At 36.6% G+C, this 21,724-nt stretch overlaps 1 long non-coding RNA gene across 1 annotated transcript; it reads left to right on the forward strand.

Moving 5' to 3' along the window:
* Positions 1-4,419: 4,419 nt before the first annotated feature.
* On the forward strand, positions 4,420-20,795 carry LOC135200455 (uncharacterized). Its single transcript, XR_010311288.1, has 3 exons — positions 4,420-4,518; positions 10,396-10,551; positions 17,128-20,795. It is a non-coding gene; the product is annotated as an uncharacterized LOC135200455 (long non-coding RNA).
* The last annotated feature ends 929 nt before the right edge of the window (positions 20,796-21,724 follow it).

Raw genomic sequence — 21,724 nt, forward strand, 5'->3', positions numbered from 1 at the left:
TTCATCAGCAACTAAAGATACACAGAAGAAACGGGCCTATAGAAATGGTGGGTACAAGTCATAAGGGAATACAAAAAGGTCGGGAGGTCACAGAACGGTCATAGATTAAAATCGAAATCTACTTATTGGTAATCTCTTTATTTTATCTTTCAAATCCTTCTGGAACTTATGTTTTTATGACGGTGTTTCAAAAGAAAATAATTCCCTGACTTACATTGATATTATTCACCCAGGTTAACTGAATCATAACAGATTCTAACAAGTTCCTTGAAATAGTTTCGTTACAGCACGACAATATTTAGCTTTGATTGTTTGCATGGTGTTTTTACGTTGCATAGAACCAGTGGTTATTATTAGGTTTGAGGCCGATGTATTTTGCGGGACTTTTCACTTAAATGTAAAACAAACAAAGCATTATTTGTCTGACATGTTTTTACTGAGTATTTATGTTGTTTTAATCTGGTGTTCAATTCCTTACTAGTCTGATCTCTCACTACAAATACCTGTCGCCCGCAGGAATTCGTTGTTTTGGAGTCGACACATCAACCCACCTCGACCTCGGTAACGTTATAGTGCTTTTGTTCCCGCCAAGAGGATACAAGTTTCCAGTGTAATCTTTTATCCTTCTTGCAGTGGTTGTGTTGTCTAAGGCTTCACTTTGCGTCCTGAATTAGTTGGTTCGATGGTTCGCGCCCATGAGCTGACGATTTTCTTATTGACTAAAAATTTACCTTCGGTTAAGATATATGAAAAATATATCAATTCCAAGGAAGAGAAGGGTGAATTAGATATTAATGGACATTTTCAGTTCGATGTATGGGTTATGAATCACGGCAATGTGATATGACATACATACATATATACATAGATACATTATGAGATATATTATATATATATATATATATATATATATATATATATTATATATATGTATATATATATATATATATATATATTATATATATATATATATGTATATTATATATATATAATATTATATATATCTTATATAATATATATATATATATATAGATATATTATATAAATTATTATATAATATATATATATATATATATATATGATATATATATAATTATTATTATATATATGTAAGTATAACAGAATCACGAAAGTTAGGAACGTGGATAAATCCATAAATAAGATAAATGCCACGAAGGAAAAATAAACGAAGGAGTCTGCGAGATCTTTCGGCTGAAAAAGCCCTTTACTGAAGCAGCTACTGACAAAAATACGAGAAAAGACAATACAAGAAGGTTCGTATAACTGACAGATAGGGATTATAAAAGGATTAGTGCCTAGAATCAGACACACCTGGAAGATAAGAGACCTTCCCAAACAAGCATAAACAAAGGGTGCAATTAAAGGTTTAAGACAATCATCTCAGATACAATCTCCAGACATTAAAGGATTATAGGTGACAGCTATACGGAACCTGGTAGACAAACCATATTCACAAAAAATGACAGACATACATTACAATAAAATTTTTTTTTTTTTTTTTTAATAACTCTAAGGCAACTGATTTTTATTTAAGTCAGTATTATATATTTGAGGTCATTCTTAAACATGTTACAGATACAGGGTCTACGAAACCTTCTTTTTGTATTGTCTTTTATCGTATTTTTGTCAGTAAAGCTGCTTCGTAAAGGGCTTTTCAGCCGAAAAAGATCGCAGACGTCCTTCGTTTATTTTTCCTTCGTGGCATTTATCTTTATTTATATAGATGTATGTGTGTATATACATATATATACATATATATATATATATATATGTACATATATATATATATATATATATATATATATATATATATATATATATATATATATATATATATATATATATATATATATACACACACAACCATTCAGGAAACCGCAGACAGCCACATCAGAAGGAAGAACATTTATTTTAGACGTTTCACACATGCAATGTGCATCTTCAGTCTGTTGAGATAAAAACACATACATATTAACATTAAATAAATGCAGGATTCTTAATATAACAAGCAAAAATTAATCCAAGTCTAAAATTAACTTAAAATTTACAGAAAGGGCTAACAGTCAACGACAAGTAAAACGAAGAAGTAAAAAGTACAAATCAAAAACAAATGCCAAGGCGCAACCAATCGTTAGTTGAGAAGGAAGGAGGTAGAATGACTAGACTTGGGCAAGATAAAAAGGTGACTATGCCAGATAAAGCGGAGAAGATGAAACTCCACTATTCAATGAGGGAACAAGACATTTAATATATAATGACTCTAGAGTGGTTAGGTAATCAGAGTCTTTAACAGAGCCTAAAATAGAGTAGTGTTGTTTCTTCAACTCTATCTTACAATTGATTGCATGATTTTTTATGTTTGAGTGTTCAGGCCTACTTAATTTTTGACCCGCCGTAAAACTAAAGCCCATGTGACTACGGTATCACATTTGCAGCAGCCTCCTAGTCGATCCAACGTAAATTCAGCCGGGACATCTCGGGCACGTAAATTTGTATTACCACGTTAGATCGCATGAACTGCTGCAGACGATCTTTTGTAAGCAAGAAAAAAGAGCCTATTTTTGTTTGGGTTGTTACATTAAATTTTAAAAAAGTAAAAATATTTAGAGGGAATTTTCACTTTCAATAATTCTAGTTAGGTGTTGTGAAACTTCGGTATTGTATATATATGGTAATGGCAGGCATACATAGTTTTCTTTGGTACGCTATCATGGAATGGGGTGGGGGTTTAAAAAATGCAAAGTTAAAAGTTTGTTAACAATATTAAAAAATACATCCTTAGGGTACGAATTTCGTTGGAAGATATTAGGTAAAAATTAAATTTCTTTATGGAAGATATCCCAGTTCGATGAATAGTTTATTGCTTTATGATATGAACCAGAGTGGAGATGGCATTAAGCTTAAAACTCTTTTGACAGGAGCTATAAAAATTATTAACAATAAACTATATTCTCAGGTTGATGGTGTGGCCATGGGTTCTCACTTGGGCCCATTACTCGCAAAATCTTTTAAACCATTGTTCTACAGAAGGTATGTGGATGATACCCTCGCCCTTTTTAGATACGAATGGCAAGCTTCACAATTTTTACAGTTTATTAATTTGAAACACCCTAACATTAATTTTACTGTGGAACTCGAAAACGGTAATTCCTTATCGTTTCTTGATATTTGTATTACTAGGGATCATTCAATCTTTAACACTTCAGTTTTTAGGAAGAAAAAATACGGGACTATCTAATAATTTTTGTAGCTCTTGTCAAAAGAGTTTGAAGTTAATGCCATCTTCCACTCTGGTTCATAGAGCAATAAAGTATTCATCGTACCCTAAGGATGTAATTTTTAATATTGTTTAACAAATTTTAACTTTGCATTTTAAACCACGTATCGGAAACATTAAAATACCCTAGATATTTTGTTGAATGTGCTTTACAAAAAGCACAAAAAACTTTTTATTCTGTAACTACGAGAATGGCTATTAATCATGATAATGTGATTGTTTTACCATATAATGATCTCTTACGGAGGGTTCCAAGTTTTTGCAAGAATTTTAATATTAATGTTGTTTTTAAAATTCCAAATACATTGAAAAACATACCAATAAGAATTCCTCCCCAAGTTTCTCGGGCTGCATTTACGTGGTTTGCCTTGCATGAATTGCAATTGTTTTTTATCTCGGACAATCTGGGGAAGGGACTGGACACCAGAATTAAACAACATAGATATAGTGTGAGAACTGGACAATGTCTATATATATTTTTATATATATATAGATACATATAAATATATATCTATATATATATATATAATATATATATGCATAAATATATATCTATATACATGTATATATAAATAAATATATATATATATATATATATATATATATATATATATATATATATTATATTATATATATATATATATATATATATTTATGCTTATATATATCATATACTATATATATATATATATATATATATATATATATATATATATATATATATCTATACATACTAAAAGTTTTTTGTTTTTTTTTTCTTTTATATTCGCATAATAAAACCAGAAAAAAGGCCTGTAAGAAAAAAACTAGGTGTGTATCGATTCAAAAATTATTCTGGGCAAATCCTGACATTATAAATTAAGTTATAAAACTTCAAATAAGTTATTTAAAAAATAAAAAAAATAAAAATTTTGTTTTCGTTTTTACTCGCTATTCCTTCACCTACTCTCCGTTATGTCTTGATGGTGGGCGTGGCGACGATCCGCACCAGTAATCAGCCAATCAGAATCGAGCATTTGGCCCAAACTCAGTTCCGATGGCTGATTCGTCACGTCTCAAGGACTTAACCTGGATGTACAATGTCTTCACGTTCTTTGACAGTCCACGTTCAGCGCGGCAGTGCCTTCAGTAATTGACCGGCGGCCGTCGCCATCACTGCATCAGCTGACCTGTTGTCTAACCTCCCGCTCGTTGTTCGACTTTGCTCGACGATATGACCGGTATCGTAAGCATTATATTTCATTGGCGACGTTATATTTGCGTTGTTTAATATAAGTAATAGAAATTGCAGTTCCTACAGTAGTTTTGGTTGTTTATTCACAATTTAACGTTAGTTTTTTGTGGGAACAGGCTTATTCGGACCTTGGCTCATTCGGACCTAATATGCAGTGGCGGCTCCTGGCTATCATTCATAGGGGTGCTGTTGCATCATTTTTTAAATTCCTTGATATTAACTGCATAAACACATATATAGTACACACACACACACACACACACACACACACACACATATATATATATATATTTATATATATATATATATATATATATATATATATATATATATATATGACACTATAAAGCAATGCCGAAAGCTTAATTTCTTTCTTCAAATTTACTAATTGTCTGTTTTTTCTTGTGCCATGACTGATTACTAATGGATAAGATTACCCTAATCAAAATTGAAATTGTAAACAAAACTGAAAAAGTATTAAATACTAAAATTCAAAGCAGTAACTTTCGGCAGCGGAGGGACTGACGGCGGACTGTCGGAAAATTGAGAATACGAGTTTGCATGAAAATATCAAGTTTATGTAAACTAAGCGTAGAAAAAAAAATCATTAAACCATTAAAAAGAATAAAAACTCGAAAACAAAAACATTAAAATACAAAACTGATTATGACAGTAAAATAAAATAATACATAGGCCTACATAAAACAAAAGGACTAAATAACACTCACCTAAAACACAGACGCATGCATACACATTCTCTCTCTCACACACACACACTCTCTCTCTCTCTCTCTCTCTCTCTCTCTCTCTCTACTCTCTCTCTCTCAGGAAGGCAGCAGAATCGCTGCCGAAAGCTATTTTAGTATCATTGACATTATTGTGGTTTCAATTTTTTCCCATTTAATGCAACTCACCACTGAGTTGATTATTCTGCATTACATTACATATCATTTTGTATCGTCACTGATTTGATCACTATCACTAATACTTCATATTGAATAGGCTATTGACGAATTTCAAATCACACCTTCGCCCTCCAAGGCTCCAACAGTTAGGCTAACACTGCTCGAGAGGGCAGTGCTCCCATCACCCCTACGTGCGAGCTGGCTACATTATCAACCTGCTTTAGGAAAATAAGAACTGCAGAGCACCAGCAGTTCCACCTATTGTTTCAATTATTTTATTAGTTTTTTTTTTTTTTTTACAAAAACAAGAGAATGGTAATCATTTTTAAAGGATTATTGATTATCTATAGTTAATTTCTCATTCCTGTATATATTCATAATTTTGTGCATATATATCATGAAATCTATAGGGGGTGCTGCAGTTCCACAGTGCCTACTGACGAGCCGCCACCGCTAATATGTATTTCCATATGTTACATATATATATGTGACATTGTTTTATAATATTTGTTTCAATGTTTATAATCCAATAATCAATCCAAAGTCTTATTTTGAAAATATATTGGGAAGCAATGAAATCCACTCTTCTCAATTTCTAGGACCATTTATTTCGTGCTGTTACATATTGCTCTAATTTTTAAAATAGTTCATGTAACAATAAAGCTAAAAATAAAACCCAAATTCACCCGAAATGTCCCCTTGGTTTACACTGGCGCATAGTATATATGTGCACATATCTTCAGTAGCTGACCTGTTGTTATTTTCCTTTCATCATAGTCCTCCCACGGTTTCATGACACGTCCTTGTAGTTCCTTGACCTTTTTTCTCTGATGTCTCTTTAATTTGCCCTCTTTGATAAGCTTACTATGAAATTCAGGGCCTCTGTAACACGGTTTTTTGGATTTTGCACCTTATCAAAGCATCGGATGTAGCTGAAAGTTGACATATGTATATTTTACAACTACACACAAATTTTGTCAGCATTATCAATAACCTAAACCCGATAGTTTTAATTTTTATAGAGTAAAAATGATCTAGCCGACCCCATGGCCAATAATTGCGAGCCAAGAGTCGAAAAAACATTCATTACGTAAGCAAGGTAACATCGTTTTACGAAAGTTGCCCCGCCCATCCACCAGACAGAAACCATTCACCTTATTCCATCGGCTCTGAACCCATAGTAGTCAAGAAGTGGCTAACTGGATTTGGAATTGTCCCCGTGGTTGCAAAACTGCATTTGTCTTACGACTTGCAACTTTATACAGTCAAGAGAAAGCCCGTGGCCATACTTACTATAGCCTGAATAGGTAATTATTCAGTTTCTAGTTTAAATCCAATGTTTATGGTCTGATTTGTATTTAGCGTAACGTGATCATAATACCTGTAATGTCATTCACTATGCCACCAAGAGAGAGAGAGAGAAAGAGAGAGATTGTATGTAAACAGTCTTTATATAACTATTTTTGTTAAAATAAGATTTTTATCCAAAGTAAATACAAGCTTATATGTGCTAAAATCTCCAGCAGACCAACGGATCATCCGATATCATTTTTTTTCTTCTTCTTTAGTCTGTACGACCATGTTGGATATAAAGACTTTATGAATGGCGGAACGATACATAGATGTGGGTGGGGTATCTTTGCTAGCGTAGTAATACTACTGTAGCAGTAGTGCCGCAAAATTAGTAATAGCAACAACTAATACATGAATTAAACGTTTAGGCCAACTGCTGGGATCCCTGAGGATCATTTAGCACTTCTTACAACTACTCGAGAAATGAGTTTTTATAGCCAGAAGTTAGATTTTCTAATACAACAATGTCCATGATAGCCTTCAGTGTTATCCTGAATTATAACGAGGCCAAAGTGGGTGTAGCCTCATGAAGTCATCATTTTGATGATAATTATTGGTGAAGGTTTATAGCCGAAATACGGTACCGTCTATTTTTTTTTTTTTTAGTAAATAGGTAGATAGCCGATAAATAAAAATTGCTTGACATTGGATATTGCAGTTATCAAATCAAGCTTGTCTACTATGTCTTTGAAAATTACCAACTGTTCCCTACATCTTGTCAATCTGATTGTGACCTATAAAGTAGATTATAATTTCTTAGGACACTTACTTTGGGAGTTAGACTAATAATCGAAGTGTTTTCGTATTAATTAACATATTTTGTTGGTGTGTTCAATATGACAATTATTAGTGGAGAGGATTCAGAGTTCGTAAAGGTGTACTGCTTTGCTTGTATTTAAATTTTTGTCATTGTTGCCAGAGGTCTAGCCTTCGTTACGTATCCCCCCCAGCCACATCCATCGAGAAAGAGGGAAGAAGTGCTGTCATAAGTTACGTAACGAGTGCGTTCGAAACCTTATCTCTGAGTTCGTTGGCCCGTCTTAAAAAAAAGTCACTTTTACATTATAAGTACCAAATTTATTCAACCTACGTAATGCAGAATACAGTCAAAATTTATGTGTACATATAATGTGCATTCTAAATAAGCGTTATAACTATGAAATGCATAGATAAAAAGTTATTGCCAAAAAACCGTGTTACAGAAGCCCTGAATCTCAGTAGTTCATTCCTGATTCGGTATTTCCTTTTCATCTAAGTATATTATATAAGTGAATAAGATGCGAGGTTACTTTTTTGGATTTTTTGTTCAGCTTATGATGTCCTAATACTGCCCCCACTCACTCGACAGTTCTCCATTTTCCACACCTGACTCTGCAACCACGTTAGGTCAACATAATCCATAAACACTCTAATGACCCAATGACACCCACCTTGCCTGAAAGTTCATCAAAGGCTTCCCCTAATATTATTCCTATAATATAAAATTATTTGCATGGTTCTGAATCACTCAAAACAAAGGTCCGAAACAACTGAGCAAATGGTCCGAATTAACCTAAACAATTGTTCAAGTGAGCCTAGTAAATGGTCCGAATCACCCAAGACTTAGGTCCGAATCTGATCTGAATCAGCCATGGTACGAATAAGCCTGCATCCCTTATTTAACGCGAGGTGTAATATATTATCAACAACAGTCGCATTTTAATATTTAAGGTAAATATTATACGCATAAAGAAGTCCTAGTAGCGGAATATTTAGGCACTAACTGTTGTCAATACGCAAAACCAGTTGGGATTTGCTCATGGCCGTAGATACGAGGAAGCATAATAACCTTTCCGGTACTGGTTTAACGAGATAAATGTAAATTTCGTGTGTCTTTTTTTCAGTCTCGTCTTCATTTAGACTATATTTTCATCTCGTCAGTTCAATTCCAGTTAGTCAGTTCAATTTCCCTTCGGCTGGACAATTCAGTTCCTTTGGTTATCCTCCCCCAAATCGTGACTATTCTCGTTTCGTTTCAGAATACCTAATTCTATATTATAGATGGCGTGCGGCCGCGCCTGGCATTACGGTGCGGTTGATATTTAGCCTATGTGTACGGTACGGAATTACGGTACGGTACAGTTCAGATGCGGAGAAAATGGACAAATCCATACCGTACCTTACCTTAGGCTTGGATATATCACTTAGCAATTACTGCTAATGCGCATTTGGCCTTTATGAATGTTGAGGAATTTTTTTCAGTTATAGTACGATAAAGGTACGGAATTACGGTACCGTACTGTACGGTACGGAAAAATGATTGAGGGTACGTCATAAAATTACGGTACGGTATTTTAGCCAGGTACGAAGTACGGAAAAACGTTCCGTAACGTACCGTACTCTACCAGCCTTGCATGGTGAGGGTTAAAACAGTCGTAAAATCTTTGAAAATATACACATATTTTTTTACGAGGTTTTACTTTTAAGTGTTTAATCACCTATTAAGATAAAGGAAATCACAAATAAATCTAAAGTAGTTTCCTCCTAAATAAACAAAATAAATCTAAAGTCAGAAAATAATATACAAATTTCGAATATAATGATTCGCCAGCAGTTGCTGAAAAGAAAATACTTTATATAAAAAGCATATGCCATGACCCAGGATAGGCCTAACCAACCTGGATTAATTCTTGAAAAAATCTACTAAAAACCCTAACCTAGCCTAAGGTACATCAGAAATAGTTCACTTAGTAACTAAAAAGCTTTAATCACTCGTCTTGGGAAGCTCCTAAGTAAAAAATGTATGTTGGCTTTTGTTGAAATCGACCATGCTGGGAAAGCAAAAAAAAATATGGGTTTTTATTTAAACCAACTGGCCAAGCCTAAGTAAAAAATGTATAATAATTTTTATTTGAATATATGCGTATATAAATGGCCCAAGCTATTTTAAAACTTATCCAAGAAAACCCTATACAACTGTTAAAAACGTTCAATATATAAAAAAACATTGGCAAACCTGTTTTAAATACGTTATGTATACTATATATATATATATATATATATATATATATATATATATATATATATATATATATATATATATTGGCAAACCTGTTTTGAATACGCTTATGTAAATATGTAACCATTGCCATGTTTCATCGCGGCTAGTTTTTAGTCTGTCTCATGTATTGTCCGTGCATTGGTTTGTTGTGCCAGTCCTCTGTTCTGTCTGTCATTCTCCTGTCTCTGTATATTTCTGGGTCTTCGTCTACTTTTATTAGTCCTTCTTCCCATGTACTCTTTAGCCACTCGTCTTCACTGGTTTTCAGATATTGCCCCAGTGCTCTGTTCCCGATGTTGACGCAGTCCTCTATACTTAGTAGTCCTCTCCTCCTCTCTTTCGTGTTATGTATAGTCTGTCCGTATTTGCTCTTGGGTGTAGTGCTTTGTGTATTTTTATTATTATTATTATTATTATTATTATTATTATTATTATTCATTATTCTTATTATTATTGATTATTTATTATTATTATTATTATTATTATGTGAAACTAAGTTATAATTCGTATTTTTTTATCTAAAGCCTCTGGACACGATAAACCTCTAACACTTCCTTGTTTGCAGGATGTTGCTGTCTGTAACATAGAAACGTCGAAGTGTGTCTCACAACTCAGTGCAAGGTGACTCATCGGCTCTGTCCATAAGGGCCACCTGTGACCTGCCTACAGTGCAACGCTGTGCCCTTGAGTCGTTATAATATCCACTGACTTAATTATGCAGGTAAGGGTTGAATCTATTGTGGGTTTTTCTTTCATGATGTCAGTGACATGGTCCGCCAATCTTCATTACCAACAAACCCTTGCCTGATATCCTAATTTATTGTTTTCTATATCAGCCATCTTATTCGACTGGGTGGTACTTTTAGTGTGGGGTTCCGGGTTGTATCCTGCCTCCTTAGTAGTCCATCACTTTTCTCATTATGTGCGCTGATGCTAATAGCAAACTCTTTTTCATAAGACCTGGAGCTACTTCGGTATTTAGTTTTTCCAGGTTCCTTTTCAGGGCTGTTGGGATCGTGCCTAGTGTTCATATAATTATGGGTACAGTTTCCACTGGCATTATCCTTCTTATTTCTAATTTCATGTCTTGATACTTATCAAGTTTAACACTTTTCTCATCTACTCTGGTATCCCATGGTACTGCGACATTAATGAGTGATAATTTATTTCTTGAATTTGTCAATCGGCATCAAGTCCTGGTCAATTGGCACTTATCACCGCATCTGTTCTGATTCCATAGTCCCAGAGGATCTTTACCTGATCGTTGTCTAATAAACACTCAGGTTGGTGTTTGTGCAGCTTATCACTGCAAGGTAGCTGTTTTTTCTTACACAGGTTCCAAAGGATGGCTTCTGGTACTGAATCGAGCTTTTTTTTTTTTTTTTTTTTTCTTTACTGGTTCTGTGCAAATGCCGGAACATTTACTTACGTGGTTTGTGGTCTCGTTTTTGATATTGCACTTCCTGCATGTGGGTGATAAGTTATTCCCATCTATTGTTCTGTGGACATATCTGGTTCTTAAGGCCTGAACTTGTGCCGCTATTATCATTCCTTCAGTTTCCTTTTTGAGCTCTCCCCTCTGTAGCCATTGCCATGTTTCATCGCAGGCCTGTTCTTTAGTCTGTCTCATGTACTGTCCGTGCAGTGGTTTGTTGTGCTATTCCTCCATCCGTTTGTCATTCTCCCGTCTGTATATTTCTGGGTCTTAGCCTACTTTTATCAGTCCTTCATCCCATGTACTTATTAGCCACTCGTCTTCACTGGTTTCCAGATATTGCTCCAGTGTTCTGCTCTCAATGTTGACGCAGTCCTCTATGCTTAGTAGCCCTTTCCCTCCTTCCTTCCATGTTACGTATAGCGTCTGTATTTGCTGTTGTGTGTAGTGTTTTATGTATTGTCATGTTTTCCCTAGTTTAATGATCTATGCTGCGGAGTTCTACCTTCGTCCACTTAAGTCTCTGTATATATTCTTTCCTGATCATGTCCTTCACCTCTTGGTGTTTTATATCCTCTCCTTTTATTATTCCCAGGTATTTGTATCCAGTCCTATCTATGCATTTGATGATATTCCCATCTGTTAGCGCTATCCCTTCAGTCCCTGTCACTTTGCCTTTTTGTATGTTGAACAAGGCACATGTTTCAATTCCAAACTCCATCCTGATGTCCCCAGATACGATTCTTACTGTCTGGATTAGGGTATCTGTTCCCTTGATGCTCTTACCATGCAGCTTGATATCGTCCATGTACATCAGTTGGATAATTATGTTGCCTTCTTTCTTAAGTTGGTACCCAGCATCCATCTTCTGCAGTACTTTTGTCATGGGAATCATGGCTTCTACGAAGATTAGTGGATACAGTGAGGTGCCTTGAAAGATCCCTCTCCTGATGTTAACCTCTGCTAGTCTTATCCCAGAGCTTACTGTTTTCTAGTTGCCTATTGTATTTTTTAGGAAGCTGCTGTGAATCTTTCTGTATCATTCTCTCCATTTCTTATACCTTGCCTCAGGAGCCATGATGCATGTTTGCTGTGTGATACCAAATTGCTCCATGTTTTCCCAGGGTCTCTTTCTTGGTTCAGCTTCAGGAATTTCTGGGTGGTTGTCTTCCCCTCTTAGTTGGCTTTATAGCTTTTTTTCTGATGGATTCGGAATAGTTTGTCTTATTGGTATCCTTTATTCTCGTTCATATACCATTGGATCTTATGTGCTCTGGCTTGAAGCCTCTGTGTTTTTCAATGTTTTTCAGTCCCTTCTCCTGTACTTTGTTTTTTTCGTTCAGTTCCTCCCTTGTTTTCCTGCTTCTTGGCCTCTTTTCTGCCATCTCTCTTTCAGTTTACTCAAGTCAGATCACATATGATTTGTTTTTCCAGGCGCCTTTTCCAAGGCAGTTGATGTTTTGGTTTCTGTTGGGTCGGTTGCATTATTGAGAGATTGTGGAAAGGTTAGGCAGTGATATGCTGCTCGTTAGTGGGTATTAAGGGAGAGGGTACGCCATATGCTGGCTAATCACATTGCTAACAATGGCATTTTGAGTCACCTGTAGTACTCACGTATCAAATTAACTGAACCCCTCAAGGCTTCTGTAACTTACCAGCGGTAGTGAAACAACTGTAGGTGTATCGTGAGATTTGAAACGTTATGTCTTTTGATGCCATATACCTCTGCACTGTTGTCCACACCAGTCTTGAGTTCTTGATGCCACGTAGTCCCACGGTACTGCCTGCTGATTTGAACACTGCTGGTAAGGGTTAAATCTGTTGTAGCTTTCAAGTGTAAATATCTATTTTGTTCATGAAACTTACCTGTCAGATATATATATAGCTGTATTCTCTGAAGTCCGATAGAATTTCAAAACTCGCGGCACACGCAGTGGGCGGCCAGGTGGTAGTACCCATTCCCGCCGCTGGGAGGCGGATATCAGGAACCATTCCCATTTTCTATTCATATTTTTTCTGTCGCCGGTGCTGTAAACAACTGTTTGCAGTACCTCCGCCTTTGGATTTGATAAACTTTTGGTCACTTAAGTATCTGGATTGTCTTTTGGTTTTGATTTTGGATTGGTGGCTAGGTACGCGCAATAGTGGACTGTTTTTTTATTTTGGTTTGGCTTTTCTGTGAACGTGATGTCTGGATCAAGTTCAGTGAGTTTCAGAGTGTGTGTGAAGAGTGATTGTAAGGTGAGGCTACCGAAATCATCGGTAGATCCCCACACTGTATGTACGGGGTGTAGGGGGCAAGTATGCTGTCAGCAGTCTTTCGGCACAGAGGCCTAGATCTTTCTGACAACAGAGATCTTCACGATCTCTTGAGATCGTTTGAAACATCAAAGATACCTCAGACGAGGCCTCCTTCCTGGAACTTAGATGTTGTTCTAAGAGTTTTGATGTCAAGTCCTTTCGAGCCTCTCCATGCAGCGTCTCTTAGGAACTTGACGAGAAAGGCTCTTTTCCTAACTGCTCTGGCGACAGCGAAGAGAGTTAGCGAAATTCAAGCCATTAGTGAACATGTGGGCTTCAAAGGTGATAACGCTGTCTGCTCTTTGAGTCCCACGTTCTTGGCCAAAAATGAGAACCCGTCTAACCCTTGGCCCAAGAGCTTCGAAATAAAGGGAATGGCGAACTTAGTGGGCCAAGAACCAGAGAGAGTCCTGTGCCCTGTCAGAGCTCTCAAATTTTATGTACACAGAACGAAGGAGGTACGAGGTCCCTCAGGTAATTTGTGGTGCTCAGTGAAGAGGCCTGATTTACCTTTATCAAAGAATGCTTTGGCTTTCTTTCTAAGGGACATTATAAAAGAGGCTCATTCATCTTGCCAGAAGACTGATTTGAGCCTCCTGCAAGTGAACGCTCATGAGGTTAGAGCTGTCGCAACCTCGCTTGCCTTCCAAAAGAATATGTCAATCAAGGACATTCTTGATGCCACCTTTTGGAGGAGCAATTCAGTATTCGCCTCACACTATTTAAGAGATATGAGAACGATATACGAGAACTGTTGTTCTCTAGGACCATACATTTCTGCGGACACAGTTTTGGGGGCTGGAGGTGGCTCTTTTCCTATCCCCTAGTTAAAGGTTAGGTTTAGTTTTTAATTTTTGTGTTTTTGGTTGTTGGTTAGATCTTTAGTGGAGATCTTCCATTCGTTAGTTTAGCTTTCATGGGGTTTTGTCTAGTTGGTCAGGTGGTGGTCAGTTGCTTCATAGCCCTCATATGTATGGTACGATGGTCTAGTCACGTTGTGGGCACGCCCCCGTTGACAGATCATCCGGAGCGCACCACACTACAGGTTCCTACCTCGCTGGCAACTCTGATTAAGCAGAAGCAGGCTCAGGTGACAGTAATCACGAAGTCAGCTATGCTAACAGGTGAGGAACCAAGATGTATATCATCTACTTAATTTTGTTTCCTAAATCCTATTCTGTCTCTTCCCACCATCTGAAGGTGGGATTCAGCTATATATATATCTGACAGGTAAGTTTCATGTACAAAATGTTATTGTTATAATACAATTAAGTTTGTTCATACTTACCTGGCAGATATATATAATTAAGTGCCCACCCACCTCCCCTCAGGAGACAGTGGCACTAGAAAATATGAATAGAAAATGGGAATGGTTCCTGATATCCGCCTCCCAGCGGCGGGAATGGGTACTACCACCTGGCCGCCCACTGCGTGTGCCGCGAGTTTTGAAATTCTGTCGGACTTCAGAAAATACAGCTATATATATATCTGCCAGGTAAGTATGAACAAACTTAATTGTATTATAACAATAACATATTTATATTGCAGTTACATTTTGTGAATTAGGTTTAATGTTGTGAAAAGTTTAATGTTGTGAAATAGACATGCCCCGCCTTTTGTAAGTATTTCGTGAATTCAGTATCATGTGAAATAGATACCCTCCTTTTTTAAGTAGTACATTTGTGAAATAAGTTTCATGTTGTGAAATAGACAAACCCCTTTTATAAGGACGTTTGTGAATGTGTAATGCAGTGAAGCAGACTTCCCTTTCGTTAGTATGTTTGTGAATTTGGTTTCATGTTGGGAAATTGACACCCCTATTGTAATTATTTTTGTGAATTAGGTTTTAAAAATACACTCCACTTTTGTAAGTACGTTTGTGAATTAGGTTTCATGTTGTGAAAGACACCCTCACCCCATTTTGGTATATGAGTAGACCTGGAGAAATCCAAGATAAGTCTTAGTCTTTTACTGCTGGAAAGTTTTCTTTTTCTCAAATCTCAACTGTCTTCGTTTTCATGTCTGTTCTCGCCATTTGGTCATTCTGTCCTAACAGGGACGTTCTCTCCACTAACATGGCTGTCAACTTTCCTCTCTTCCAACATATCTGTCAACTCTCTCTCCACATACATGGCTGTCAACTTTCTCTCCACATACACGGCTGTCAACTTTCTCTCCACATACACGGCTGTCATTTTTTTCTTCCAACATGGATGTCAACTTTCCTCTCTTCCAACATGGCTGCCAACTCTCTCTCCACATACACGGCTGTCAGAGTAACTCTTTCTCCACATACACGGCTGTTATTTCTCTCCTCCAACATGAGTGTCAACTTCATCTCCTTTTCCAGTTGTGCGATCTTTTGCTAAAGAAAGATCAGACCAGTTCCATTACAGCGTAGAAATGATAATTGGTTGATGGTCAGTCTATTCAGGAATGGGATGTCTCGACTTAATATAAATGCTCTTAAGGACACCCTTTTGTCAGTGGGAAATTTAAGTGTGGAGCAACACCACTGGCATTAAATGAGGGTGCAGACAAAGCTTGCAAAGCTCGATAGAACTGTAGGTGTTTAGTGTTTCAAGCACAATTGAATCATGCTGTTCATAATGTAACGTTTTTCCTTTAGTCATTTTGTATGATATTTGATTTAGCCCTGTCTTACCCATGGGTATTATTAGATGAATAAACCTTGACTCAGTTCCCATTTGTATAAATATGATATTTAAAGGAGACTTTATTTGAAGGATATTTGATTGTAGCCCCAGCTATAAAGATTAAAGAAATGTTTAAGCTTGGTTTCATAAGTAGCCAGGATTTTGAAAGTAATGTTTTTAAAGAAAACTGTTTTTGGATGGCTCTGACACATTCAAGGATTTTAATACTAGTATGGCTGAGTTATTCACCAACAAAAATTAAGACTTTTGACACATTCTCTCTCTCTCTCTCTCTCTCTCTCGTCCTTCCCTCTCTCTCCTCTCTCTCTCTCTCATAAGAACTACTCCTTTAACAAGCTTGAACACACTCGTATACTTTTCTACCTGGTTAAAGGTGCCCCCAATTTAAGGTTCCTATCAGTGCCCCCTTACCCCCTCATACTTGACGCGTTAGTGAACAAATTAGAATCCTTTCAGTGTCTTCAATATCAAACCACCTGATTACCTGAATCCCCATCTTGTCCATGATCTCATGTTCTTGTCCGAGCAATTCCACATTCATATGTCAGCTTATTTTGACCTCCTTATGTATGACTAATATTGGCCTTTCTGGTGATTTCTGCTAAGTTCAGTTTTTATTTTTATGCTTTCCAGTGAATATCAAAATAAATTCCACATATCAGAAGAGTCAAAATCAGTGAATATCATACATTTTTGCCTGCAGTCTTACACCTCCATAGCTTGCTGCTTTTCTCTCTAATGTATCTCCTGATATCTTTATAGACAGAGTTTAAATAGTACTTTGAAATGGGTTAAAATGCTGTGTTAAGTATCGGAAAATATGTAAAGTGTTGAGATATAACAGACATGCATTAAATACTAAAGTATGTTTTTTGTTTCTCAGGTATCTCTTTTGGATATCGGAAGCTCAACAACACGACTGCACTTCTCGAGAAACACATCTTCAACTCTTTTAAAGAGCCTGGACCATTGTCTCTAAGGGAGCAGACGTAGGAGACTTTATGAGGACGTCGAAGGACCCTGCCTGGAAGGAGACAGCACAAAGGGGTGTTTTTAGAGCCGTTAACAAGACCAAACTCGAATATTTTCTGCGCATCTCCTTTTGGAAAAATTGTACTAGAGGGAGCTGCTGCCTCCTTCCTCACGGGAAACCAAAGACAACGCGCAGAACAAGTTATTCTTGCTGGAAAACGGGGTGTCATTTTTGTAAAAAAAAATAAATATTGTGTTTGTTTGTAAATGCCTGATCAATCTTGTGCACTCTCAAAGCTGGCCCTAAAATCAAGCAGGTAAAGATACAGGTAAAAGAGAGTGCTTTATAAACTTCAGTTATGAAGTGTCTGTGAAGGGTTGTGGTTTATTAAACTACTCCCGAGCCAGAAAAAATACGCCCTACATCCGACAGGCTCTTGTTTTACTGGGAAATTCTCTTTGCTTTGTTTACTATGAGATGGATCAAAACATTTGTTTGTCTGTCTTTTAAATTGTCCAGTTTGGATTCCTGCTCGTATCCTATTGTACATTAACTCTTTGTCTGTTCCTGACTAAGAAAATTTCTGTCATACATTGGTAAGGCTCTTGTTTTACTTGTTTTTTGTGTACCCTGTGAAATTGGCTAACTCTTTCATTTGGCAGTGTTTTTTTTTAACTTTTATTTGGAGTTCTGCTCTTTTGCAGCCTTCGTCACAGTGATATGGATAGCTACTGCTGTTTCTTGAGTGTAGTTTCTTTAAGTTAGGCTAAGCTTGTAGTTCACTTTCATTGCTTTCTATTGTCTTGTAGACATTGAAGCATTTTGTGTTCGTGGGGGTTGTCTTGTAGACATTGGAGCATTTTGTGTTCATGAGGGTTGTCTTGCAGACACTGAGGCATTTTGTGTTCATGAGGGTTGTCTCGTAGACATTGAAGCATTTTGTGTTCATGAGGGTTGTCTTGTAGACATTGAAGGTTGTCTTGTAGTCGAAGACCAGGGACTTCAAAAGTTGCCACCTTTCTGCTGTTCAGGAACGTGCTTAATTGTGAATAGATAGTGTCCCTTATTATCCATCGGAGGGTTACTTATTTGGCTAATTCATGTTTAGTCTCTGTAATCCATGTATGGTTTGCAAATTAGATTTTCCATTTTCTGTATTCTCTTGATTGTGTACTGCTTAGTACATGAAAGGCTTCTTTTGCCCTTGAGGTTTGTGAACTTTCACTACCTCTTATCTTTGTCGAGTGGCAAAATCGTTATGTATTTTCCATCTGTTAAGAAGTTGGTGGCCCTTGCACTACCCTATTCTCATGGACTTGACAGTTTACTCTTACCAAAACCTGAGTCAGTCATATGGTCTTTGTTCTAGTTAGAAATTAGGTGTTAAAACACCAATCTACATTTTTTAGTATAACATGAGTGCTATTAATACCAAGCTTATTTGTAACTTCAGGTCTCGACGCAAAAATTCAATGAGCATAGTTGTATTTATTACGAGTTTTTCTGTTCATGCTTTTGAAAGCAGCAGAGGAAGTGGATTTGCAAATGAACTGGTCTGGCCATATAGGTTTACGTAGCAAGCTGTGGTTGGATTTTTATTTGAATCTTTCTCCTCTCAAAGACATTTAATCTTTCAACAACTATTCTGTAACTTTGTTCCTTCTGCTAGAACTTTGAGTTCTATGCCAAATGTGATGCTGGACCCAGTTCATCATTGGTCTTGCCAAAGGCTCGATTTTTGCACCACCAGGTTTGTTAATTACACTTTGCTGCAGGTGTGGGCTCACTGCTTTTACCCTATGAGATGTCAAGCGCAGTAGGAAAGTCCTTGCTTCTGGCTGCAGATACTTTTTCTAGTTCAAACCTTTTAGATGCTGTTGGAACTTCAATTAATATAGTTCACATGTCAGGATTGTTTTACAGTTATCTTACCGACATAGCCAGCTTAATGTTGTGGTGGTAAGATTCTGCTTCGTAAAGAGGTGGTTTCACAGAGTAAAGCACATTTGCTGGCCGTTTTTTGAGATAAAAACTTTCCTTGACTCCTTGACGGTATGGATTGAAACTGCATCTTTAGGTGTTACTGGTGCCTATCATTATGTCTGACGTTGCCTGGTCGTCTTGATCTTTCGTAGACTGGATTATATCCCTCCTTCGAAGTACATATTTTGTTTTGTTTTTTAAGTTTTTGTCTAGCTTGTTCCCGAATGCTGCTTTTTGTATGCTTCAGATGTTACTTTTGTTAACAACAGTTTTATTTAATTTACTTCATACTAAGGTTGTTTCCAAGAGCAAAACTCGTTCTTGGAAGATATTGTTGGTTCAAAGCTGTTCCTATACAGTATTGATTAAAACTGGATTTTTTACGTGGCAATGATAACACCAATGTCTGTCTGGTCTTTGAATATGAGCTTGTATACTTTAAATTTTTTTTAAGTGGTTTGGCATGGTAGCTACCACACTTTCTTGTCCAGTTCCTGAATGCACCTGTTTGTATGCTTCAGATGTTCCATTTGTCAGCACCAGTATTGTTAGTTATTCCAGTTTTTCCTAGCTGAAGTACACTTCGTCAACCACAGGCTGAGTTACAGATGAAACTTTCGATCTCTTGATTTGAAAACCACACTTGCTTGTTTTGTAATAATGGATGGGTTTCGCTTTGGTGAAGGTTTAGTGTCCTGATAATCTGTCATTTGTTGCCCAGACTGGCAGAAAAGGGTATTTTTGAAGCTTTTGGCTTTAATGCAATTTTGAAACGGTTTGCAAGTCTATCTAGTTTCATTTATAGTTTTGTCGAGTGTTTCACTGTATAAATACGAGTGAAAAAATCACTAATTGGATTATCATGTAATTAGCTAAAATGAGAAAATATATACAATGTTCAAAGACGTAAGGTTCACAAGGTATACTACAGAGATGACTGTCCATGGAAGTATAAAGAAACTGATCTGTTGAAGGGCAACGAACAAATTAAAGTTGCTGGCATTAAAGTGTTCAGATACGGCCAGAAATAAGTAGATGTGCAGCACGGTAAATTTATTGTTAAACAGATTAAAGCTATTACCAAGTATTCAGAGCCAGCTTTAGAAATATAAGGCCAGGATTAAAGCTATTACCAAGTATTCAGAGCCAGCTTTAGAAATATTAGGCCAGGAATAGATTTGCATTACTGTTGAAGGCCAAACTGACATAAGTATTCAGATCAAATATTGCGCCAAAATGGCATTAAAGCATCAAAGAAAATTGGTTAAAATAAATGAAAAAAAGGTGGTTATATTTATGACGTCACTGCTTGCCAGGTTGGTTAAATTGAGTGACGTCAGTTACGTCATGTAGATAACCTTTTGCACATGTCATAGGTTATGACGTTAGCATTCGTGTACAAAAACTGCAGGCAGATGACATAGAACAGGGTACAATGGAAATTGTGACGTCTTAGTTATGATGTCACTGCTTACCAGCTTGGTTAAATTAGGTGACGTCATAAGTCATGCAGGTAACCTTTTTCACATAACGTCATAGGTTATGGCTTAAGCCATCTTGTACAAATTCTGTAGTTCAATGAAATAGAAAGGAAATAAACCAAAAGATAATAGGACGTTCTTTTATTTAAACCGATAATTCATTTCAAACACAGGTTAGGTTACGTTACTCATGATATTGATTTTTTTTTTTTTTTTTTTTTACTCCTTGGAGCCAGCATTGCAATGCCCCGAAGGAGAGAGAGAGAGCGAGCTCCCTCAGCTGGAGGTAATGAAACAAGTCGGTTGCCAACTTTGAAATCAACCCAAAAGGGCTTAATAATTAAGTTTCCTAAGCTGACAACTGACTGGCCAGATGAGTAGTAGTCTCGTATATACTTCCCTCGTTCTATCCAATAGGGGAGATATGTTACACCCCCAAATGTCAAAGAATGACTTTAAATACAGTTCAGCCTAAGGTGGGTGTGGCAAGGCTTTACACCAAGACAAGCCTAGACTTAAGTTCACTCTCATGGTTGGGGTTTCGTACTTAGGCAAATGTTTGGTGGACTGTAGTGTCTTGTGAAACATGGCGTGAAATTCCCGCATACTTAAACCGCCAGAATTTCGTCCTCCACCCCCCAAAAAATTTCTCAAGTCCAGTTCTCTATAGATGACTCCTGGATAACTCTGCGGATTTTAAACGCAAAGTTTGGCAATCTGTTTTCAGTTTTAGTTGAGATTTCTAGTCTTTTAAAAGTTTTTCTCAAGTCTTCTTTGTAGAAAACGAGTGTTTTTGGTATAATTACACTTCATAGAAAACAGGAGAACAAATAAGAAGAGACGGTAACGAAGACCAATATATCTTGACAATATTAGCCACTTGACAGATTCCTTTGCATTGAGAGCTGAAAATATAATTTTGCAAGTAAATATTAATTGATAAGGCTAATTCAACCTCTTCAGAGGTATCTATATATAAAACTGACCTGCTTTTTCCAATACGGATTTGATTGAGATAACTTAGTACATTATAAGTCTCACAC

The sequence above is a fragment of the Macrobrachium nipponense genome, chromosome 26 (assembly GCF_015104395.2).
Source record: "Macrobrachium nipponense isolate FS-2020 chromosome 26, ASM1510439v2, whole genome shotgun sequence".
NCBI classification, from domain to species: Eukaryota; Metazoa; Arthropoda; class Malacostraca; order Decapoda; family Palaemonidae; genus Macrobrachium; species Macrobrachium nipponense.